We start from the raw sequence: 27,351 nt of genomic DNA, 5'->3' as shown, positions 1-27,351 counted from the left end.
TAAATAAAGTTGTTGATGTTTCTGAATACATATTTTCATGTCTTCTGAAAGGATAATGTATAATGTAGAACTTTATTATCCAACTTTCCATGGTTTTGGAGTTGGTAAAAAAGGGAACTATGTTGAAAGAGAAGAAACTGTTGGTCTTGGCCCAGGGTATAAATGTCGTACATTATGTTTTGGGGTAAAGCCTGAAGCCACCACTGTTCTTAAGCAGGGAAGATCAATGCCTCTGAAGATGTCCACAGTGGCTCCCCATCTTCAGTGGCTTATTGGTCCCTTCTGCAGTGATTTTACTGGCTTGTGTGCAGTGCTTATTGTCTATTTTTGTAATGATCTTCCTGGCATGTTTGGGGTTAATGTGGTGCTCATGGGCAATTTCTACAGTGATCTTACAGGAATGTGTGGGGTTAATGGATTGTTCATTGGCCATTCCTGCAGTTATCTTACTGGCACGGCTGTGATTAATGGAGTGCTCGTTGGTAATTTCTGCAGTTATCTTACTAGCATGCGTGGGGGTTTATTGAGTGCTCATTTATCATCTCTGCATTTATCTTTCTGGCATGCGTGGGGTTTGTGGAGTGCTTTTGTCCTATGCTGGAGTGAGTTAATGTAGTGCTCACTGGGCATTTCTGTTGTGCTCATTCTTGTATGTGTGGAGTTAAGGGAGTGATCCTTTGCCATATCTGTAAAGATCATTTTGGGATGTGTGGGATTAATGGAGTGCTCATTGGCCATTTCTGCAGTGATTTAACTTGCATGTGTGGGGTTAATGGGGTGATAATTGGTCATTTTAGCAGTTACCTTACTGGATTGATTTGTGATGACCCCTAATGTTAGCATCTCAGCAGCAGCAGCAGCCAGAGCCTACTGAGCAGTGCCACTGACACAAATCGAATATGGGGATCTCCTGTGTTAACTTTGAAAGCCTCTATCATTATAGTTATAGGGCTGCTAAACTTTTAGGATGGTGCAGTAAGTTCAGTATGGCATTTCTAGCCATATTGGTTTTTAGGGTAGTTCTCCTTTAAGGACAGATGAGGCTCCTTTGGGAAAGCTATGAAGTTCTCCCAAGCTCTGTATTAGAGATGTACTGTATCTGCATTGTTAATCCTGGGATGTCAGCAGTTACTATACTGATTAAAATAAGAATCATAGAAACTCAGACTTAGTCATTAGCCCACCATGTCCCTGGCCAATGCTCCATTACTAAGAATAAGTGCACTTTATTTCCCTTATTTAGGGATCGACAGACACTTGACCCTTTGTTGTAAAGTTCTTAAAGGAGAACTAAACCCTAAAAAAGAATATTGATCAAAATGCCATATTTTAAATACTGAACTTATTGCATCAACCTAAAGTTTCAGCTTGTCAATAGCAGCAGTGATCCAGGACTTCATGCTCAGTGGGCTCAAAGGCTAAGCTTAGGGTAGGGTACAACCTTTCTGTACTAGTAAATGTGGGCAGGAGTAGGACAATGATGCCACGGGGCATGGGGGTGGTGTTGTGCGAGGGTTGATGATGTAGCAATGGTGGACTGGTGGGTGTGGCTATGACATAGTGATCATAACATTATTATTAAATATAACAGGGTTTCTCTGTTCCTATTAAATGTAAACTACCTCTTTCCTAGATGGCAAATTCCAACATTTGAGCACTGTAAGGGAAGGCCAATAAATTCCCCGGTACAATGGAAGCTGCAAAATACCGTCGACCGGAGGACATTCCTGGTCTTATTTTTATTTAAATAATAATATTATATGTACCTCTGACTAGCCAGGGCTGCAAATGGAGGCTGTACATCCTCAGGACGTGGGACATTAAATCACTGACAATGACTGGAGATACCACCCTCGGGCCAGAGTTTGAAAGGACTTCTCTTAATATGAGTTTGTTAAAGGAAGTAATTAAATTCCTCTTCATTATCTTCTTCCCACCTGCCTGTTTCACCTGGAGGAGGTAGGACTAACTTCTGCAAGACATGGTAAGCATCCATTGCATCTATTTCCCAATTTTTGTATTAGATATGTCCAAGTGGAGCCCCTCCATTGTTTGCTAAACTACAGTTCTTATCCATTGGCCAAAAACTGGTAATTAGTTGGTAGGAGTCCTGTGTGGTCCAGTGGGGTGGTGGGGACAACCACAGCAGTCCATGTCTTCTTGATGCTTGTCAAACGTGTGCATACTTTTATGTTCGACGAGCTGTGTGACATCACATGACAGGAACCATGTGACGTTTGACCTGACATTTTGACCTGGCCACGTCTACTCTTTCCCTATTCCTCCAGTCACATGTTCTGGTTCCTTTGTCTGCCCAGAACTCTCGCCTTGGTCCTCGCACTTTAAGTCCTGGCAGGCTTCCGTGTAGTAAAGGGCTCCTTCTGACATGAAAGGTGACTGTTATAGGCAGAATTGTGATCCGAGACCGGGACCTAAGCATTGGTTCTTGGATTTGGGATACAAGATGTGTCAGGTTGGAAAAAGTCAGAAGAACAGCTTTTTTTTCAGACTAGCCCATATCAGTATTGACACAATGGACACATTTACTTTATTAGAAAAGATAAGCAATGCTCTGCTTGTTATTGTTGTTTGGAATGACATTATTACTCCCAGCAGGAAACTTCATCTCAATCTGGAGGTCAAAAGTGTTCAGTGTTCAGCAGTAGACTGTCAATCATAAATGTTTTAATAAATGTGAAGGTTCACTTGCTTATTATAATATTCATGTAGGCTAAAAAGTAGATGAAAGAAAAGATAAAGCATAAAATCTGTGGCTAATTGAAGTGACTCATGGTAGATACAGCTGGAATTGTACTTGAACTTTAAGTTATAATTAATGTTCTGAGAGATATCCTTTGTCCTTTCTACCACTAGCAGAGAAGATGTTTGTAGACGTGATATCAAGAATGAATTTAATGATGGAAATAAGATAGATGAGATGCATCAGTATTCAGGTCAAATATTTCTTAAACTGATCCTAAGGAATATGTTTATAAAGATTCTCATTCACCCAGGTCATGAAATACAGTATTTAGTAGAGTTAAGTCTACAGCAACAGGACTTTCTGAGTTTTCTTGAAAACATTTCACTACTCTCCGAATACCTTTTTCAGTTCAACTGGATCTGAGATTTTTTCAAGAAAACACAGAAAGTTCAGTTTCTTTAGACTTAACTCTACTAGATAGTGGAACTAAGGAAGTTTTCCATGTACTGCTTTGGACCTTTGGGGGGAAGCAGCGGGTTGTCCCACAGCAAGGAAAGTTGAGCTTATCCAAACAGTGAAACAATGTATAATAAGGTATAGTGATGGGTGAATCTGTGGTGATTTGACAAAAAATTCAAGATTTTACCACAAAGTGGTGAGAAGTTTCCAAAAGTCATCAAAATAATTTTGATGCGTGACAATTTTTAATAATTTCGAATAAATTCGGCAGGTGCGAATTCACAGCATAATTCTGTGTTTCAGCCGCCGGCGTCAAAATATTTTGGACGCATGTCAGAAAAGTCGCTCGTCATGCGTCAACATTATTTGACACCCATTGACCCAGTGTCACAATTGACACGAGCGGCAGAATTGACACGTTTCACGAATTTTTCACCGTTTTGTGGATTTCCCGGGAAATTCACGAATTTTCTGGCGAAGTGAGACTGGACAAATTCACACCCTGATCATTCGTATGATCAGGGTGTCAGACCAAATGGACCTGTGCTAAATTTAACCTCAAACTGGCAGTTCATACCTAATGATAAGTTATATCAAAAACATCCAGCAACGTGAGCAGTTGTCTATTCAAGCTACTACATGAGAACCTACCCCTCCTAACATCCTCTGAATGTATTTTAAACCATCATTAAATAATCCCTATCTGCTATAACATTTCATAGTATTATGGCAATTAGGCCATTGACTTTTTAAGAGCAGTATCCACATCTGATAGATGAAGGGCAACACAAGGATAAAAAGTTGATTTCATGATCTTAAAGATGGTTTAACCTTCTTTATTTAGACATACCAATGTGGTCTAAAGTCAACAGTTCATGCTGTTGGGCAAACTAAAATTCAAGTAAGTCCCATCTGGGAATCCAATTATTTATTTCCAGGTCACTAACCCTGACACTAGTCACCTGCTTGAATGGCAGATTGGAAAATACTATAGCTGTTCCTTATGGAGAGCAAAGCAAAGTCCAGACCCTGCTCTACCATACCAATGTAAGCAGAAAGGTACAGTTGTACTGATGTCTTTTGTTATTCCAGTTGAGTTTGGTTTGTGGCACCATGGCAAATTATTTGCGCCAAGGTTCCGGTCACGGCTCACTCTTCCGCTTATAACAACCACCGTTACCTTCAGTAGCAGTCCTCCGGTACTCAGCTGCTGACAGGTCTTAATGTGAAATGACCAAGGAGAGAGTTCTGGGCAGACAAGGGAACTGGAATGGCGACCAAGGAGCATGGTCAAGGGACAGGCCGGGTCGATACCAATCAGGAGAAGCAGTACAGATTCAAGAGAGTTGTCGAGGTCACAGGCCAAGTCAAACACACCAATATTGCAGTACAAGGCAGGATCCGAGAGAGTAGTCAGTACATGGGCAAGGGTCAGGACAGGCAGTGAACTAGACAAGCTCAGGGACAGACAGGGTCAGGAACACTTAGAAATCACACCCAGGAATTATTGCAATAGACATTATGTTGGGCAAGGTGAAAAGGGACATGGCACCTTTAAATATTTGAAGTTTGCACCAAACAAGATGATGTCAGAGGCAAACCCAGGCTTCAAAGCCAAGACATGGCAGTCATACCCGCCATGGGTGCCATGAACGTCCCCGTTTCACCCCCACTGGACCACCAGGTAAACTCCTTACATTATTATTTTTTTTAATTAATCTTTATCCATTGCTCATCACAATTGTATTTTAATTAAACAGGCTAGATAGTATTCCTTTAACCTAATTCAATTAAATCAGTTCCATCAGGTAACATTAACAGAACCTCTCCAGCCCATCATAAAGGGACTCCCAAATGAGTTGTTTATTCTAAACATCACCAACAGATATAAGAAGCTAATGTTACAGTGATCCCTACACGGGACTATCCATGCAGATATTACTCAGCTTTGCCTAATTACTACTCTAGGGACCACACTCTTTTAATTTTCTGCTTAAAACAGTAAATTTAAGAAATAAACGTCTTTGTTTATCCATAACATGAATAAACAAAGCATCTTAATGATAAAATACGTGAAGCGGGGCAATGAAGTCATCCCTTGCAACTCTTCTCATTCCATGTTGCCTTAACACGAATATGCTGCAACTGCTTCAGTAAACAGATGTTATCATAGCTGAACTTATTAAATATCTGTTCCTGTGATACCAGGAACATTGGACAAATTTACAATTTAATATATGAAATGTCACAGAAGAAGGTGGAAAAGTGAACGTTTGACTTGCTCGCCATTTATTTGTTTGTTTCTTTTCTATACAAAGATGAATGTTGGTTTGTTCTAGAACGTAGGAAGGTCGATTTCTAATATTGGGCCAGATTCAATTCAAGAAGAGAAACTTTCTTAACTTTCCCAATTCAATTGTAGACTTCAATGCAGTTTTCATGTGCTAAACTCATCAAACTGAAACTGGCCTAATAATCTCTATGAATCAAGACAAAGTGAACTGTGTCTGGTTACTTTTCTCCCTGCTGTGGTCACACAACTTTGGCAGGAGATTATTTGTCTAAATTATTCAGGAAATAGAAAAATACAATAAATGTCTTTATTTCACAGGCAGGCAGTATATAGGAGAAAAGTGTTGATGGAAAAAAATACTTTTTTTCTATTTGTTTATACAGTATGCAGCATAAAGGTATATTATGACAATAAACACAGATTTATAGTGATTGCTATAAAGACATTGATATCTGTTTTCTTGCCAGGATTGAAAAACAATTTCCATTTTATATTTTTCATGTTGTCTTTATTTGCATCTGAGACCTAAATATGTTGGACTTACATAAAATAAAGTTATAAGTCTGTGTCTTATGTTGGTATAGACGTTTATAACAACTATAAAGGTAATGTGCAGAAAAGCAGTGTTTCCCTCTTGAGAGTACAAGGCTCCTAAGCCATACACCCTTTCTTTAAAGACCTTGAATGAGAAACAGAAGGTGTCCATCTCTAAAGTACCTTGATAGCTACATTTGTAGATGACATGGACTCTGGAAGCAACTGGAATCAGCTGATGTTCAGTAATTGAGACTGGAAACAGACAGCAATGTGTAGGACAAAGTGGTCCAACTAAGTGGGGATTGTTGTCCAAACTGAATAGTCCAAGGCATTTTGATGGCCTGCATGAGAAATATTAAGACTTATTTGAACAGTCTAACTAGGATTAATACAATGTGGGTCCTGAGCCTTGAGTGTACCTATAATCAGTCTAATAGAGGGACAGATTTGAGTGCAGTGGTTAAAGGGATGCAATAACTTAAATCTATCATACCATTAAATGAAGACAGACAGCAAAAAGGCTGCTTGTTTCAGTCAAGGGACGGTGCAGCAAAGTAGTTATGGTGCACAGTTGTCTATTAATCCTGATGTACCCATTATTCAGTACAAAGTCCCGAGTGCTTCATATTTATTATTACATCCACACTTGACTATCTATCTCCCTAGCTTGAATGTCCAGTTGCCAACTTCCAGCAAGACCCTGCAATAGGAATTTCCTGACTTTCCCAGTTCAAGCCCACCTTAGAGGTCCAACATTTAGTCAGGGCTTCCCTTGGCTCATAGTAAGGTTACAGAGATATAAACAATATTGCTGAGTCACCCATTCCACCATAGTTTCAAAAATACCTAGAAAAGAAAGCATGTTCTCAACCAAGATCAAAGTATAACTGACCTTCAAGATGGGTTGACATAAGTATCTAGAGACAAAAGGCACTCTCACAAAATCTCACCATGCAACAATTGCCCTCCAGGCTTCCCCCATTCTCTGCTAGAAAGGGCAGCCCCACAGTTTAAGAATCTCTAGTCTAGCTTAGAGCAAACATGGGTCTCCTCTTTGAAGCATGAATGAAAGACTACAGTGAAGGTCTACTGATATTCACTATTTCCATGATTATCATTTCCTATTTGTAGATGTTCTATACCATGCAATGGCATCACAGGGATGAAGGAAATTCCCTATAAAATGGAGATTTCCTATCAATAGTGTAAGTGCTGTAGGCTATTTGAGGAGACTCATTTAGGGTTTTGGGGGTCTTCCTTTTAGCATTATTCTATTATTATCTTTCAAAATGTCTTGGATGTCTTTTTGGACAAAATAAGGCTACAATGATGTCAAGATCTACAGTTAGTTTAATATATGCATGTGTATCTATAGATACACATGCATTTATCAAGTGCAGCATCAAGGGCAAATGAGGTCTTGAGTATTAAAAGGGGTATAGTTTCAAGGGAGGAGGGGGTCATTTTTCTATTGTATAGGCCCCGTCTAAAATAGGTCTTACAGTTTTGGTCTCCAGTGGTCAAACAGGATATTGTTGTATTAGAGAGGGTATAGAGAAGGGCAACTAAGCTGTTAAAAGTTATGGAGAATCTCAGCTATGAGGAAAGACTGGCCAAATTGGTGATGTTCACGCTGGAGAAGAGGCGCTTAAGGGGTGATTTGATAACTATGTATAAATATACAAGGGGAATCTCTTTAATTCTTTATTTACCAGTAGGTCTTTTTCCAGCTGACACGAGTTCACCCATTCCGATTAGAGAAAAGAGGTTCCACCTAAATATCCGAAAGGGGTTTTTACAGTGAGAGCTGTGAAGGTGTGGAATTCTCTCCCTGAATCAGTTGTACAGGATGATACATTAGATAGATATACAGGATGATACATTAGCTTTACGAAGGGGTTGGATGGCTTTTAAGCAAGTGAGGGAATACAGGGTTATGGAAGATAGCTCATAGTATAAGTTGATCTAGGGACTTGTCATTTTGGAGTCAGGAAGGATTTTTTCCCCCTCTGAGGCAAATTGGATAGGTTTTAGACAGGGTTTATTGCCTTCATCTGGATCAACTGGCAGTTAGGCAGGTTAAAAAAGTTAAAAGATTGAATTTGATGGACATCTGACTTTTTTCAACCTTACTTACTATGTACTGGGGGTCATTCAGAGGAGGTTAAACTTGATGGACTGTTGCAATGTAAGCTTTGCAAGGGATTCTAGGAGATTTTCTATCATCGGTATAAGGACTGCAGCAGTATCCTTGATTTCCCAAGTTGATGATGTTGGATTATTGACTTGAGATTAAGTTTCTCATTCAGAAGTTATCAAGCATTGAAAGGGACTCAAAGAGAAGAAAGCTGCATCTAGTCATTTCTGTTTCCCCCTGCAGCCAACTGAAATAATAAATGTACTTAATGAAAACATATATATACATACTTTGCTTGATATGACTTTTTTTCCCTAGGAAAACATCAATACGCCAAAGTAATTACTAAATCTGAGGCCCAGAGGGTGCATTTGGCGCTATTGTAATAAATGACTTATGGGTCATTATGGATACCCAAGCTCACCTGCAAAAAATAAAAATACATTTTTCAATCAAAACATCAAAAGACATTAATTTATTGCTTCCAGCTAATTTTGACAATTGATCTTGTAGTGAGCCATTTGCCAGCCTTGCGTGTCATGTTTACCGATAAAAACCACAAAGGATGACAAAGAATAATTTTCCATCCCTGGTTTAAATGATTATTTCTATGAGCTTGATAATATAATTGAAAAGTCATTTTGAACTTCCTTGTAGCGCTGGACAAGGAGAATCAATTTTGCTACTATAAAGGTCACTGAAGGAATCTTTGTTATAGAGTTTTTTTTTTTTTACAAAATGCTATGCTTGTTTGTCACCTATGACAATGTGGCCTTTTCAAATAAAATGTAGTTTTACCCAGGAGGTGACATCTGACTCTTTTGACCCCCATGGAGTCTATTGCTAATGATGTGGGGAGAGTCGATTTATAAAGGTCTCCTTACATCCATGCTAGGTTCACGTACCTAACTACAGTCATTTGTGATATGAATTAATGGGGAAGAAAAGGTGCCAGGCTGTGCACTGTAGTGCATCTTGTGACTTGTGAGTCAGAACTGACCTAACCTCTGTGGTTATTTGTAATATAAGGCTTTGTTGGTTCTTTTATATTAACCTAAGCTCTACAAGAACATTGTATTGAAAAGGGTCTCCTATAACATTTTTTTTTAAACGTTTCTCTATTTTATAGGGAAACTAATATTTTAACAATTAGGGCCCCTGCACAACCCCCCAATTGAATCTCCCCAAACTGGTCTGTCCCCTATAATTTTTGTCTATATCACACTTACAGTCTTGGGCTACGGAATGATGATTGCTGACTAGAAGATGGAGCAATGAAAGCCAACATGGTGCTGATTACCAGCCTTCCATCACCTCAAGACAGGAACCCTATTGGTCACAAAATAATAGGGGGTTTATTTACCCATTAATAAAATTGTATAAGTTTCAAAACCTCAACACAAGGTTTTTAAAACTAGAAAGGCAAGAAATGCATGCCTTTAAGTGCTTTTTGTTTACTCAGAACCTAGCTGGAACATTTGAGGACATGGTGCATTTTAGAAATACTAAGGGGTTATTTACCAAATGAGAAATGTTCTGGTAACTAGTGATGGGCGAATTTATTCGCCAGGCGCGAATTCGCGGCGAATTTGCGCGATTCGCGCCGAGCGAATAAATTTGCGAAACTCCCACGAAAATTCGCGAATTTTTTGCCGTTTTGCGAATTTCGCAAATTTTTCGGCAAAGCGAAACGTCGCAAATTCGCCCATCACTACTGGTAACCACTCTTGGTTTGGAGGCAAGTTTTAGTTGCATAACACCAGATGTACTACCAAACAAAGCTTCCTTTAGATTGCAAGTCCACACAAGGGCTACCAAATAGGCAACCACAGCCCTTATTTGTCATCCCCAGGGACTTTTTCATGCTTACATTGCTCCCCAACTCTTTGTACAATTCAATGTAGCTCATGGGTAAAAAAAGGTTGGGGATCCCTGTTATTGAGGGCCCTAGTAATATATAGTAAAACTGTTTGACATTGACTCTGCCGCCTCTTCCTAGGAAAGGCATAAATCTGTGGAGTACTATGGAAATTCTTTAACCAACCACAAACAAATGCTACTCTCTGTGGTCCATAAAATTTTGTCTATGATTGCTCTCATTCATGGTGGATAATGTCTGTGGTGGGTCCTAATGCTGTGTAGTATAAGTTACATAGTTACATAGTTACATAGTTAAATTGGGTTGATAAAAGACAAAGTCCATCAAGTTCAACCCCTCCAAATGAATTTCTGTACACTTATATTCCTATGCTATGATATGTTTTGGCTAAGGGTATTTTAACCTTTCAATTTTAATATGTTGTAAATGACCTTTTCCGAACCTCTATTCTCTGTGTCTTCATTATTTATTTTGTATAGTTTATATAATACATGAATCATTAATCTTCTGTTCTGGTTCTTTCCAGCTCACATCTGTCCGGGTCACTGTGACCCTGGCAACCAAATATAGATTGACTGAGAGGCTTTAATTTTAGCTAGATTCTTATTTTTTTGAATGCTTATTTTTCTTTTCAGGCCCCATGCTAATCTATTTTGATCCTAAAGTGGCTCCCTGGTTTCTAGAGTAATAAACCCATAAGAAGCAGATGACTAAGAATACAACAAATACATGATTCAGCCTAATCCGAGCCATTTTGTAGAATTTGGATTCAACTGAATCTTTAGGAGCCTGTTTATTAGGCCTTTTCTGCAATTGACAACAATTCTGCAGGTAAAAGGTATCAAGCTTTAACAGAAGTCAACTGGAGATGTATTTTCAAAATTCAACATAATGTATTTTATTTTTTGTTGTATTTTCTAAAATACTTATTTCAGAAGTCAACTGGAGATGTATTTTCAAAATTCAACCTACTTTATTTTTTGTTGTATTTTCTAAAATAGTTATTTCAGCTATGCAAAAGTGAAAGTAACAATGCAATAATTTTTTTCTAAAATTGAATTAATTAGCACAATTTTTTCTGATTTAAGTATTTTTTTTAAATATGCTAGCCATCTTAAAAAAACCTTGATCAAGATGAATTGCAATTTCTATTCACAATAGAACCTAGAAAAAGTTATAATTTATAAATTAATAAATTAAGACACTTGACTGGACCGTGCATTTTGTAATTTTTTTTGAATGTTAACATGCCATATAAGTTTCAAATTAAGTTTTGTTTCGGCATTCAGCTGAATCTTTAGGCAAATTAGTTTTTTAAGTGATTTCAAAAATTATATATTTAGTATCCCTATAAATGTCATTTGAGGTAAATGAATCTGAGTTCTAATGAACAAAAAATAATTAAAAAAATATTAAACAAACACCAGTTACTTTCACTTTTGAAATAAATGTAATTTTATGCAGAATAACCCCTTTAAGGCACTGCATTGACAAGACAGACCCAGAAGCTATTTCACCTTGCGATGAGGTTAATACCTTGCCTTAAGCATCACCAACAAAGGTACTTATATGTCCGTGGGCAGCAGAGCATGCAATCTAAATATGCATTCCATCAAAACGATCCTACATGACTGGATGTTAGGGCATGATTTTCTGTTTTTTATAGAAGCATTTTAGAGCAAGACCGGCATTTGTTGACCGTTCGTGTGAATCATATTCTATTAACTTTAAAGCCTCTTATCGTACATCTAGTAAATCTTTAAGCACTGAGAAAATCATTCAACACTGCTTTTATTTGAGCAAATAATTTTGCTGTCAAAGAAATTATTACAACGAGCAAGAGAATGCATGTGCACACTATGGAAGGCTTAAGAAATTTTTCAAATTAAATTTTGCAGTAAATAAGAAAAGCTGAGAAATGCAATTTCTATCACATACAGTATATACATACGGTATATTTTTTTGCTTTTCCACATTTTGGAGTTCAAACACTGTTCTAATAGAGGGAAGCCAAGGTCAATTGAGCTTTTGCCAATTAACACTTCAAATTAGACTTGTGTCGTGTGTTCTGAGCCGCGGTCTTCTCTATTCAGCTGTCATATTTGCAGAAAAAAAGAAGCCTGTCAAGAAAGTGTCCAGAGGGGCCGCGCTGACCTTGGAAGATGTAAATGTGTTTAAGGTGTTTGCAAAGAAACAGACTGTACTTTTTTCCCCTTAAGTTGGGCTGAAACAGTTGAAACTAAATATTATTTTTCAAAAAAGACCACACACACAAATACACTCAAATCTTGAAAAAGGCAAGCAGTTGCTAGGCTATATTATTCTATATTATGTTTCTTTAGAATGCAAAAGAAGAAATTGCTGGAATATTCTGTTGGCTTAGAAATATCATGAAAAATAAAGACACGTTAATACTTAGGAAAATGTTGGGTCAAGAGGCAAAATGCTTTACCTAGGGGGATTATTTATCAAAATCTGGAACTTTGATAATACTTATGAAACTGTTAGGAAATTGTCAGGTCAAGAGGCAAAATGCTTAGTGGGTTATTCATCTAAATCCAAAATGTTCCAAAACTATTTTCTGAAAACCACTCAGACCAAATCCACAAAGACTTTTCCTAGGGGTTTATTTATCAAAATCTGCAATGTTCTCACTATTTTCAAGAAAACTACTCCGACGACGTCCACACTGACTTTTCACCTCTATTTATCATTAAATGTTCCTGAAATTTTTGATGTGCAAGAAAAGGCGCCTGCGTTTGTATAAAACGTACACAGTGCACAGATCAGGATATCTTCAAAATGTCACCGGAACATCTGCCATTGACTTCTATATGAACTCGGCAGGTCTGAGTTTGAGTACTTTTTTATTTATTTTAACACCATCGAGGTTGAATAAACCTAAAAAAATTTAATTTTTTTTCTACGAAAATATTGTGTTTTTCCCCTTTAAAAGTCGGAAAAAAATGGACTTTAGAAAATTATCCCTTTAGTGTTGGTAAGGCTGTTTCATGGACTTTACCATTTTGATTCACTGTATCTTGTAGTGATAAGTTTAATGCAACAAATCTAATGTCTTTAGACTTATCATTACTACATACCATATTGCATGACCTGGACCAATGGAAACCTTTCTTGACACCATAGTGCTTCCCCCTACCCATCATGCATTGAATATGAGTGATATTGGTAGAGATCATAGTACTATTGATAAACCATGGTTGGGCATGTGAAGCATTAAAGCTGGCCATAGATGCAAAGATCAGATCGTACGAATCATCGTACGATCGGACTTGCCCATCTCCCGACCTGCCACTAACCATTCAGATCAAAGTCTTACCAGTCAGATCAAATAAAGTAGTTAAAGGAACAGTAACACCAAAAAATTAAAGTGTTTTAAAGTAATGAAAATATCATGTACTGTTGCCCTGCACTGGTAAAACTGATCTGTTTGCTTCAGAAACACTACTATAGTTCATATAAACAAGCTGCTGAGTAGCAATGGCGGAAATTGAAAAACGGCTATATGGCACAGGTTAACTAATGGATAATAGATAACACCATTAGACAGACAGAGTTTATCTGCTATCTGCTGTGTAATCTGAGCCTTTTCTCCTTTGAATGGCTGCCTCCATTGCTACACAGAAGCTAATTTATATAAACAAGAGTAGTGTTTCTTAAGCAAACACAGCAGTTTTACCAGTGCAGGGCAACAGACATAATATTTTCATTACCTTAAAACACTTTTATTTTTTGACGTTACTGTTCCTTTAAAGAACAGATCAGCCAATGTTCAGCCCCTGAAGGCAATCTTACAATATCTATGTCCGTCAAAGCTAGTGACAGTCTCCCACTGAAAATCGTACGATCGTCAATACACGCAGAGATATTATCGGCAACAGAAATTTTCTAACCTGTCTGATCGACCAAACGACCGATCTCCACCGGTTTGTACGATTGGATCTTTGCGTCTATAGCCAGCTTTAGAAAAGTTATCTTCTGGGATACTCTGTGAGTAGATAGGACAGGCACAGCTCTGATAACTTCTTTGTGTGCCCAGTAGTATCCAGAAGTGCAGTACCCCCAGGATGAAGATACTCAAGGTTACAACTGCTCCCACTGTCATTGGAGCCATAACCAAATAAAGCAGAGGTCTTCACACTTTTTTAGGTCCAGGTCCAGGTCCTCAACATTTCGTACACTCCCCTAAACACATATTGCACATAGACAATATAACAAGAACATTTTCTCTTCTGTGGTTCCAGAGATCCCTAAGATTTCACTGGTCTTGAGGATGTGACCAATTCCACTTCTTTGGACCCCTTAGAGAGGTAGCTTTACAGTCTGGAGAAACAAGCAAACTGCAGAAAGATGACGTGAAAAGAGCAAGGTAAAATTTCTTCCAAAAGGGACCTGCAAGGAAAGAGGGCTGGAACTTGGAATGGCTAACCAAAATTTTAAGCAGCAATAGAGATCAAAGGAGCTCCAAGTCTTAAGAAACAGGAGCATAAAAAAAGTATTATAGAACACCTGGTACATTACATGGCATGATTTGTTAGAATTTTAGCCTTGTGGATAGTTATGAGGGTATTTTTTAGGCACGAATTTCCGTGACAAATAAGTTGCCAAGACAAAACTGTCGCTGAGACAAAATAAGTCACTGAGACAAAAAAAGACGCCTGTAACGATTGGTATCCCAAAACCCAGAACTAATTCTAATTTTCTGGTCTTGGCCCGCTCTTCTGCCTGAAGCAGCCACCTTTGGCTTTGGGTAGAGTCTGCCACTACTCAGATGCCACCATGTCGTATTGCGGGAGAACCAGGGAGAGAGTTCTGGGCAAGAACAAGGACCGATAGGACTGGATAGGACAGTGGAGCTGAAAACAGAGTCAAGGAACAGGCCGGATCAAACCACACGGACAACATTGTACCAAAGGGATTGACTGAAGCAAGGTCGGGGTCACAGATCAAGGTCATACACAGAGCAGAATCAAACATGATACCAAAATGGAACCAGGAGAGCTCTCAAGCCAGACAGGGTCAGTACAGGCAGCAAGAAATACAAGGTATGGGGCAGGCAAGGGTCAAAAAACAGGAATTCAGATATGAATATGATGTAATCCACACCGCCACTTCAAATCTGGAAGAAACAAGACCCTACAGGCATCCCGTTGCACCCCAGCTTAACAGCCAAGGTGAGTTCTCACATCGCCAAGACAAAAAAGTCGTCACAAGAAAAACGCCCATTGACTGTAATGCATTTGCACAAAATATTCACTGAGACAAAAAAGTTGCCAAAATAAAAAAATGCTACAAGATAAATGCCCATTGATGTTAATGCATTTGGAGTGAGAAAAAATTGTCACTCACATAAAAAAAATGTTGATGACAAATGCACTTCTCAAATTTCTCATCATTTTGTGAATTGATCGCAGTTTTTCTAATTTTTCGGTTAAGCAAAACGGGACAGATTGGCTCATCAGTCATCACGACATATATATGTTAAGGGTCACCCCTGCCTCATTCTAAAGCTCCTTACTGTATATGTTTTTCTACATGAAATCCAAAACTTGGGCTAGAATTTTAATTCCCAACAGCCATTGACCACAACTTTTTGCTGGAAATGAAAATTATTTGTATAGGTTTTTTTCCTGGTACAGATTTGCTCTGAAACTTGTATTTTCATGAGTGGCAAACATTTTAGGTAATCTGCACTGGATCGCCATTTTGCCAGAAAAAAATGCTCACAGTGTATTAAAATGTTTTAATTGAAAAATAAAGAACCATGGGAATAAATGCCCATTGACTCCATTTTGCCAGAAAAAAATGCTCACAGTGTATTAAAAAAATTTTGTTGAAAAATAAATAACCATGGAAATTAATGCTCATTTGACACAAGAAAAAGTGCAAAGAAAGAAAAAACACAAACTTCAATGACTTCAATGCATTTGACACAAAAAAATTTGGAGAAAAAATTCTCACTGATTACATTTGCCATTTATTTTCACAAATTGTTTAGCAATGTGATGCAGGGCAGTTTCGCTTAATTATATTCATTTCATTAAAATTATTTGCAATTAAATATTAAACGTTTATATCAAAATGTATATAAATATGACATTTCATCAGAAATATATGTTTTTATACTTTGTTTTTTATTGTAGAATGAGTTTTCTGGAACAAGGTTCTGTACAAAATAAGGAAATGCATAGAGAAATTACATACATTCCCCTTATAACAATGGCATTCAGTAAAATCATTAGCATATTAATTATCTGACAGTTAGTGGTTCTCTGCTCATAGCATTAACATATCTATAGCAACTTTCTCCCAGTTCCGGCAGAAAGATACAATTCACAGTTTCGATAGAGATAACCAATGTTCCTTTTTTGTTGCAATTTTTTATTTTTATATTGCCGACTTTCTCTGTCTTTTTTATAACCGTATGAAGAAAAGGAAATATGATAACCAAACAATGGCTTCATATAACAAATGGCATTAAATGTGATTTTTTTCCATTTCGTTCTCTCTCTCTCTTTTTTTTAACAACTTTTGTTTTAAACTTGTAATAGGACTTGGTATGGTAACTTCATGAAATAGATACTTTCTACTGGCAAAGGAATAGTGTAATACTGAAATGAAAGAATAAAGGGCAGCTGTATTCTCTTATTAAAGTTTATGGTCTGTATCCTTATGACAGTTCTGTATAAGGGCATAAGTTATTGTTTGTAAAGAACATTACCACTTTTTCTTTATTTTGTATTTATACATATGGGCAGGAGCTGCCATATTGGTTCCTTGATACAGTACAGTATGAGGGCATAGCTTTTTGTGTGCCCAGAATATTCCTTCTTTGTATATTTGTATTTATACATATGGGAGGAGGTGCCATATTGATTCCCTTAGACAGTACAGTATGAGGGTATAGCTTATTGTGTGCCCAGAACATTCCTTCTCTGTATATTTGTATTTATACATATGGGAGACGGGAGGTGCCATATTGATTCCCTTAGACAGTACAGTATGAGGGTATAGCTTATTGTGTGCCCAGAACATTCCTTCTCTGTATATTTGTATTTATACATATGGGAGGAGGAGGTGCCATATTGATTCCCTTAGACAGTACAGTATGAGGGTATAGCTTATTGTGTGCCCAGAACATTCCTTCTCTGTATATTTGTAATTATACATATGAGAGGGAATTTTTGTTTATTAGATTAATAAAAATGAAAGATTAAAACAAACATAAAAATAAAATAACAGGTTTAACCTACTAAATGCAGAACAAATGCACAGACATCATGAAGAGCAATTATAAATATTGTATAAATCCAAAGACATTTGCTGTTTTATCTCATATCTGGTGATGGGCGAATTAAAATTGTCACCGGCATTTCACATTTTGCAAATTTTTGGTGAATTTCGCAGTAAATTCTCTAATTTTCCAGCAACGCAAAACAGAACAAATTTGCTCATCACTGCTCACATCATAGAAAACAATAATACACTTCTCTATACAGTAACAGTTACTGTGCTTTGTGATTTCTCACATCACATGAACCTTAAATGCTGATTAATTACCTAACTTTAGGAGCGCCTTCACCTCTGACTTTCTGAGGCTTTCAGGGATTTTGCCCTGAACATCTTCTCCTTCCCCACTGTATTTCTTCACTTGGATCCCTCTAATTTCCTGAAAACCTTCTTCCAGGAAAATAAGTTCCTCTTCTTTCACCTCTCCCTGTTCCGTCTCTGTTGGAATTCTCCATTTATCTTGTTGCCCTTCAGTTATTGCCCCTTCCTGGGGTTGTGGATTGTTAGCATAACTTTCCTTTACTTTCCCTTTAACTTCTTGCTGCTCCTGATCTTCCTTCTTTTTATCCCTTTCCTCTCCCCTTTTCTTTTGCTTTTTGTCTTTCCTGTTCCTTCCTTTCCTTCTTATCTTCTCTTCTTCTGCCACTTCCCCTCAACTCTTACTCTCGGGCAGCACATATCAGTTAGACACCTTAATGCTGTTGTCAAAAAGTACCCTGCCTTCCCTACCACCTTCCACCCTTCTTCCTTCTCTCCACTTGCCTTAACTTTGAGGTGCATTCTCTTGGGGGGACTCTCTGCTCTCTCTTTCTGAATTTCCTCCCCTGCCCACTATCTCTTTCCCTCACTTCACCTGCTTCTGCATCAATACCTGATTCCCTTGGCACCTCCTCCTCCACCGTTCCCTGCTCTATTACAGGCTCCTCTATTGGCTGAAAGAGTTTCTTCTCTACCCATTGGCAAGCCTTGGTGCTATTATGCCAGGCATCTGGGCATTTATGGTGTATGTGACCCAAGGTAGTGCACAGGTTACATCGGATCTTGCTGCACTATTTGCTGACGTGTCCCTGGGCCCCACACAATGCACACACCTTGTTTTCACAGTCACTGGCCAGATGGCGTTTGGAGCCGCACCTGAAGCACTGGCGAGGTTGCCCAGGGTAGAAAGTTGGGGAGATGTATAAGGATATTATTCTGCACCTCCAACCTGATTAGTGCCTTGTACCCCACCACCCAGAACTGCTCCTCATTTTAAATATGAGTGAGTGGGGACAGCACCCTGCACTGCCTCCTCAGCCAGACAATAATATCCTCTGGGGGATAGATTAATTCTAGCCAGCACCTTTGACTCTGGCCTGGTTATGGGAATGGCTCTAAAACCCTCCCATTCCTGCACCCCCTTTTCCTCATACAAAACCCAGAATGTCTCCAGCCCCTGAGAGAGCTTGAAACTGACATCATATTCTACATCACAGGCAGTTACAAATGCATAAATGTCATCTGGGGTGAAGCCCATGGACTATTTGATTAAATTGCGGCAAATAAATCTTATCCCAGGATAACTTCTCCTTCTCCCCATCCCACATGATTCTCACAACATTCAGCCTTTTGAAAACTTGCCCTTCCAAACTGCCACTTTGCTGCCCCTGATCAGTGAAGAGATTTTTCCTCCCCCAGACACTGTGAGCAGCCTGTTGTCCCCCAATATTGGGCTGCATTACTGGATTCCCCCCATGCACCATGTGCTCACCCACCAGCCTGCATTCACTCTGTGCCTCTTTCCCTCAATCTCATCGATTCCACTGGCACCCTCCACTCGTGCCCCTCCCCAACTGTCACTCGCCACACATTCTACACTTATACTCTCAGCAACATTGAGTTTAAGTCCAGAGTCTGTTCTGCCCAGGGTGTTCAGTGACCTCAGGATTCAAGTCCAGTATCATTTGTTTAACAGTCTGAGAATTCACTTGTGCCACTCCGCTCATTGTTCCAAAGTGGGCTTTATTCTGGTAGAAGTCTTCCCATGGCTTGATAATGTCCATAGTCCCAGCAATGTCCTGTTCCACCTCCTCCAACTCTTTATTTATGCCATGGGCCCTGGATTCTCCACCAGCAAGGCCAGGGCTTTCCATCTGTCTCATTAAGATGCCATTCAGTTCCACTTTTCTCTTCTGCTGACTTTCCATAGGTTTAATGGCCTTTATGATTGTATCAGAGACCAACACACTCGCTCAATTGTGCTGCTTTATAGGGGCTGAACCCATATTCAGTTTAGCAAAGTCTCTAGCACTCTGGAACCCCAAAGAAATAGAATGTTTTATCTTTTCTGCAGGTACAGCACCTTCATTCCCCCTCAGAGTTTCCTCAGCAATAGATTCTGCCAGTAGTTTACAGTCCTCCTCCAGCTCTGCTGGCCCTCCAGCCTTTCCAGCAGCCGTGTTGATTTTGCAGCACAATCCCTCTGCAGCACTTTCTGACTCATGGGCTCCCTCTGCTGGTCTGCTGTTGGAATCACTGCTGGCCTGTACTCAATGGCAGCTCCTTTCCAAGGCCTACCCAGTGCTCGGACATGCTGCCTCCTCCATTATGGCTGCCTCCATGGCTGAAACACTGGCCAAGCAGATTGCTGAGCTACTGGTTCCTTCCACAGCGTCCTGACCAGATTGCCGGCAGTAATGGTAGAAGTGCTTTCAGCTGAGACAGGCAGGGCTGTTACAGAGTCCATGGCTTGTGTTGGCCCTCCTGCTTCCCCTCCAGGTACTGTTCTTTTTCCAAGCTTTGCACTTTCCTCTGCAAACTTTTCCTCTCACTCTGCTTCTTTGCTTCCAGAGACTTCACCTGACTTCTGGATTTTACTGCACGTTTGCTAGCACCCACACGTGCTCCGGGATCCTTAGCTTCAGTCTCCCTGGACTTGACAGGAAAGACTCTTTTAAGAGGCAAAAACAACAAAATTCAAAAACAAAAGTTTAGCAAGGACTAACCCTGCAATTACTGTGGCAAATGGATCTCCCCCAGACCATCATGGGCCCAGGAAAACCACTACTCCAGCAGCAGCACTCTCACTAGGTCTTCACAATCTGAGGGTATAGCTTATTGTGTACCCAGAACATCCCTTCTCTGTATTTTTGTATTTATACATATGGGTAAGGAGGTGCCATATTGATCCCCTTAGACAGTACAGTATGAGGGTATAGCTTTTTATATGGCCAGAACATTCCTTTTCTGTATATTTGTATTTGTATTTATACATATAGGTAGGAGGTGCCATATTGAGTCCCTTAAACAGTACAGTATAGAGTATAGTTTGCTATTTGCCCAGAGCATTCCTTCTCTGTGCATTTGAGTACAGCAGAGAGTATAATTAACATTACATATAAAGATAAGATACAGCACTAGGAAAGTGACAGATTCATGGAAATTCTTTGCATTATCAGGACACGTAAAGGTACATTACAGTTATTAAGAAAACGTTCCAGGAAACCATATGTTCTGTATGTTTAGCATCTAAAGAGAGGCTTTAACATTGAGCTATTATGCCACTTAGCTCTGGAAGGTTCCATTTGCATTTGAAACATATCAGTCTGTTAAAGCATATTCATAGTGGTTGAATAGAAAACTTTCTATAGGAAACTGATTCCATTGCTGTGACCTTGAGCCCAGCTTGAGTAGGTTGTTAAAATTGAATCATTTAGTAGCACTTCCTCCTTCACCTTATTATCTGCTACTAAAACATTTTCCCTAGAAAAGTCTGACCTACAAATTCCCTCTGTTTCTTCCAGTTCCTCCTCCGAAGTCTATTATGCAAGCAGAAACTCCAAATATTCCCTATATTTTTTGCCAATATTTTGTGGTGGATCAGAAAAAAAAGCTATGCTGGGGAAATGGTTCTTTATATTATTTTCACCTTCATCATAAGAATCCTACACTTATTGAAATGAATGGTGTGACATGGAGTACCATGGGGGCCAAAACAGGAGGCCTTTAAATAGATCCATAAGCCTTTAAATATCACCCTCCGGTCTTAGAGGTCCAACAGGCTTAAATCACACTAATTAGATACTGTACTCTTAATGAGGGCAAAGCAAAGTTGCAATGTACAAATGTAGCCAAGGTCAGTGGCGTAACAATAAAGGGGGCCCGGAGAACAGGGGGGCATGACTGTGTGATATGCTTTCTCTATAGCTAATATGAAAGTCCTCTCCTTCCCAGCCGCTCTCTTACTGATTAGGAAGGGGATACAAGTCAGCACGGGATAGTGGTGAAGTCAGGTGGGGCATGGACGAAGTCAGGGTGACATGTGGGCGGGCCAAGGTGGGATGTGAATGGGACAGGAAGTGAGCAGGAGGATGGAGAATGGAGTGCGCCGGGCCCCTCTGAAGGTTTTTTTGCAAGGGGGCCTGATGCACTCTAGTTACACCACTGTCCAAGGTCTTGGTCCATTGGGGCAGGAACTGGTGTGAATGATGAATAATCTCTTTAAAGCACTGTGAAAATGTGATGGCATTATATAAATACCAGGAACTAAGACTGGTCAGGAACAGGAACCAAGATATTAAAGTAATTAATATTTTTATTTTTTTATTTTATTATTATATTTAGTTTTTCAAGGGCAATATTTTTTATCAATGATATTTTCATAGTTTGAGGCCAAACTGAAGAATAACATGAAAAGGGTCAGAATCGTCCCACAGGTGGACAGAATCTTCCCAATTATTAGTGAATCAGCTACATAATGTGTAATTTATTTAGAAGTTTGTTAGGAATTTTTATAACTAGACTTCCAACTAACCGATCCCTATTTGCCATTTACTGGTCTGATATCTGATTGGGTGCTACAGTATGTTAAAACTTTGTGTTTGGTGCTGACAGAGGTTTCATGCTCTATGGAAGGGTAGTTGACCTGAAGCCTTCTTCTGTCAATGGAACCAATATCTGTTTTAAATATCTGTAGGGATTCATAGGGTTAATTTCCCCCTGTGATTTGAAATCCCACATGCTGGGAAATCCCCTGCCTGTCCAGCTATAGGTTGGACCAAAATAGCAGGGAGGGGGAAGGAGCCTTTGTCCTTTTGCAGTGTGTTCTGGCAGATACTGGAGGTTGCGAGAAGGTGTCGCTGCTGCACAACTGTTGTCAGGAGTCGAGGCGAGCCCGAAGGTATGAGCCTCCCCCACGCTTCCCACTGAGTTGCGCCCTGAGGGTTGAGACAGGACGTTCCCAGATAAGGAATAGCAGGAGTGCTAGATGAGCCCACAGAAATAACAGTTCGTAATAAGGGCCAGCACTTATCTGCAGGAGACGAAGCGAAGTCTGGAACAGGCCGGGTCATACACAGGAAATGATCAAGAAGCAGGAACCAGTTGAGGGAAATCCAGAAGAGTAGTCAGAAAGCCAAGGTCGAGATCAGACGAGCAAATACAGGAATCCAGGGATAATCAGAAGAGTAGTCAGGAACAAGCCGTGGTCGAAATCAGAATAAACATCAGTAGTACAGTATATGCTTAGTGTCAGTAAGACGATCACCTTGCACTGGGCCTAGGTCGGAGTGACCTTTTAACCCCAGGACGCATGTTGGCGTCAGAACGCGCGCCTGCGTCAGAACGCGCGCACGCACGTAAATGCGCGCCGCGTCAGAGCGCGCGCCCGCGTCTAAACACACGCGCGTATCAGGACACGCGCTCGACCCCGCAACAAGCGCCGGAGTGGAAGCACAGGCCTGGGGAGATGTCGGCTCAGCTTGAGCCAGATCTTCTGGATCCCGACAACGATATAGCTTTATTGCCTTGTGCTCAGACCCATTGCTGCTTTCACTACATGGAGAATGGAGTGACTGCTCTGCTGGGGTGCTGCAGGGCAGACCCCAGGCTATATAGAAACCACATGATTGCCAAAGCAATGTGTGGGCTCGGGGATAACTGGACCCCTATGTTTGTGAGAGATGTTGACCAGCATAAGAGAGAGATTCCTGGGAGATGGATGCCAGTTGGATTGGCTTTGCTGTGCTCACACTGTGGATGGTGTCGGGAGCATGCCCTAACGATTCAAGCAAGTTGTGGGCTAGGCTAGGAGAGCTTGGAGCCTCTAACGATTTCATCGCTGTGGATGCCTGTCCCAGCTCTGTGCAAGCCCCTGGATGAGTCGCCTGTGGGAGGGTAGTGAAAGGATCCAGCATGTGTCCCTGTAAAGATACAGGTGTTGATCATGTGCCTGCCACATGGGAGCAACTACCTCTGTCCAGCCGGAGAGATATTTGGGCAGGTGCTAACTGGGAAAGTTAAAAGGACTGAAACTTTCTTTGTCCACCAGGAGTGGAGTGCAGGACTTTACCTGGTAAGGAGGTGCCACTATTGGACTGAAAATATATCCAGTATAGTGGGTCAGTAATGTGTACTTGCATATTTACTTTGCACTTTCTTCTCTTGTATAATTCTTTTATATAAAGTTTATGTGTTATACAGCACTGTGTGTGTGATTATTATTATTTTTCCTAATGGAGCCACCCGCAGGTGTATTCCTGGAACCCATTAGGTGGAGGTACTGTCATGAGAGGTAATTCCCAGGACTCTTTCACTAAGCAAAGGGGACTCAGGACATGAAAGTGGTAAGAAGTAGTGATAGGCGAATTTGTCCCGAAATTCACGAAACGGGCAGAAAATTCACGAAACGTGAATTTTTATGCCTGCATAAATTCATGGGTGTGAAAATTTATGCCGGCAACAATTCTAATATTGGCGATATTTGAAGTGCATTAAAGTCAATGGGCATCTGTTAAATTGATGCTGGCGTCAAAAATTTGTGCCGGTGTCGGAATTGTCAGCAATATTGTAAAATTTATTCGCTGGCAGCGAAACACACAAATTCACGCATGCCTAATAAATTTGCCCATCACTATTAAGAAGGTAATGATGTATAACCTATGGCCTAGGGGAGTGGCCAAGAAGGGGTTACATATCCTAAGCTAGTATGAAATCTCCAACCATTTAAAGTTGTAACATTCAAATATTGCCCTTAAAACCCCAATGTCACCTTTAATAAATTGTCCATTATATGAAATATTTATAAAGCTGTGTCAAATATTTTCCACCTAAGAGACAGAAAGGCCAATGACTTTTGACTTTCTTCCCAACTCCAAAACACAAATGCAGTGATATCACATCCCACTCATCATTTTAAATGAGTGAATAGTGAAGTTTTTTGCAAGGTATGGATTAGCATCTTAATTATGCATTTTGCCATTAGCGAATATTTTAGGGATACCGCCTCAAATTTAGTTAGTTAAAAAATGCAGAGGCAAAACGCCTTTAGGTCCCAACTTTTTTTTACACAAAAAAAGTTGCAGCAAGAATTACATCCATTGAATCCAAAGTGTTTAGCAATGTAGATTTGTTAGCAAAGCAGGAGCCATTCATCACTACCCTTTGAAGTCAATATTTTATAGAAATCTTGCACAATTGGAAACAACAATAGAAATTTTCATAACAATTTTGGCACATTTTCACTTGAGTTTTTACAATTACTCCTCAATTTACACCAATTTTTATTTTGGACTCTGCACTCTTTACAGTCCTGTTCTAAAATACAGCATTGGATTAAGCTGGGGGGTGGATGGATGCTGCCCCAACAGGATAATGAAACACGTGCCAGGTTCAATGAAGTTTATGAAACAACAGAAGCCAATAATGTTTCTTTCATAACAACAGACTAATTAACGCTGTGTTGATCGGTTGCCATGTAAAATAAGGCAGAAGAATAAAGTAATTATAACACTAATTTGGTTACTGTCTCTTTAAATAGCAATAACCCTTGGCAATCCAGGGGCCCTGAGTCCCTTTTGCGTATCAAAAATACTGGGAACTGGGAATTACAGCGCAGTGCCTCCACCTTGGGAACACTGAGGTGCACACCTCAGAGGGATTTCCACTAGGAATAATAAAACACACAGTTACAGATGAAACAAATATAAACTTTATATAAAACAGTAATAAAGAAATTGGGCAATCTAATACACAATGCACTCCTGCACTAGGATATGTGGGACACTACCTAAATCACTATTAGGTACCCGACTGTTTCTCCAACACAGTCCTTTTAAGTATCAAAATCCCAATCCTCTGGAAGAGGTCAATAATCACACAAGTTCAAATGGAATGCCCTTCCCCAGAGCTCTTGTTCCCCAGGTAGCACTACCTTTCCCAAAAGTTTTGCTCTCTTTGGAATCCAGCAGCACTCCCACGTAGCAGGTAAATACACAAGACCTGTAGTCAGTTTGGGGCCCCACGCTTGTATCCTTGCCAGTATCCTCCCTTGGGTGGCTCACTCACCGGGGTGCTCTCCAGCCTGTAACTGGGTTGGATGATGTCACAGACAGAAAAACAGGGGAAGCATTCCTTTTTTTCCCTACATAATCAATGGTCTGATTATGGAGCATTAGGGTAGAATAGGAATGGGATCCGTTATCAGGAAACCTGTTATTCATAATGCTCGGAATTACAGAAAGGCTGTCTCCCATAGACCCAATTTTATTCAAATAATGCAAACTTTTAAAAATGATTTCCTTTTTATCTGTAATGATAAAACAGTCGCTTGTACTTGAGCTCAACTAAGATATAATTAATCCTTATTGGAAGCAGCCCATTTGGTTTAACCAATGCATTCTAACAGAAAAGAAAAATCTCCGGCTCCGTTATTAACTTCACACTCCTTTACAAATGAAATATCTTGCAGGCTCCAATAACAGCTGGACCAACCAATATTTACGGTGAGCGAGGTTTGGTCTATGATTTATTAACAAGTACATTTCTTTTACTGACTTGGAGACAAGCGATTATTTTCTGAAACCCAGGAGTGCGCTGCCTTCATTCTATTGTGTTTCTTTAATGTTTCTTGTAGAGTCATGGTATGAAGATTCATTATCCAGAAAACCCTGTACTATAGAAAGGCGCACTGTAAATTTAAACAGGGGAGCATAAATACCCAGTAACACTAAAAGAGAACAAAATTTCCCCCCTTCCCAAGATCCTCCCATTGGACAATCTTACTTTCAGAAAATCTTTTCTTTTTTACTTTGATTGATATTAACCCTTCTGAAGAAAAGAGAGTTTGGATGTGTGGGTTATGCATTCATTTCATGTAAATAAGAAACACTGTCATTGTTTTGATGTTCTTGCCCCTTTAATAAGCTTTGTTCTTATTTACGGCCACAGATGTGGTTTAAAGAATTTAATTGAAAAACTTTTGGTAGATTTTCTATAATATCCTGCCTTGAATATGAAACCTTTCAGTATGTAATTCGGATGAATGAATATTGCCAGTGAATGTGGGTCAAAACAAACAGATTTTGAGACAGATAGTGGGACATGTGTGTGAATGTGATATTCTTAATAAAATTCCTTCTTTCTTATAAAGGGGAAGAAAGCTTGTTTGAACAGCCCCATCTGTTTGAACCATTTTTCTTTAACATAACTAGGATTTTTATAACTTTTTCTTTTAAGCCTTGAATTATTGCCAGAGGCCTGCCACGCCCAGCAAGCAGGGTTATGTTCCAATCCAGTCACTCTTCCATCAACTACTTCTGGCCATTGATCGGTGTATGGTCCTTTATTGCAGAGAATTTATAATTATTCTCCCTCCTATTAGGTTCTCACCTTAGTCCACCCATAGTTGAAGGGCTACAGGTTGTTGTCTATACTGAACATATCTAGCAATTGGTACACAATCTAATATGTCCTTTAATTAATATATTTCCACAAGCAGCTGGATCAAATTACAAATGTCCTCTCACATGACCATACATGGACTGTCCTCTATATTTCCTCTAGTACCCTTAGGGCCAGAGCACACAGAGAAGATCCAAAGTGGATTCTATCCCTTCTCATATATCCCCTTATATTTCCAAAGATCAAACACTTTCATATTTGATTATTCTAGTTTGTCTGTTTTCTTAAAGTAACAGTAACATCAAAAAATTTAATTGTTTTAAAGTGATACAAATATAATGTTGCCCTGCACTGGTAAAACGGATGTGTTTGTT

This window comes from Xenopus laevis, chromosome 4S (assembly GCF_017654675.1).
Source record: "Xenopus laevis strain J_2021 chromosome 4S, Xenopus_laevis_v10.1, whole genome shotgun sequence".
NCBI classification, from domain to species: domain Eukaryota; kingdom Metazoa; phylum Chordata; class Amphibia; order Anura; family Pipidae; genus Xenopus; species Xenopus laevis.
This window is presented reverse-complemented; position numbering follows the sequence as displayed.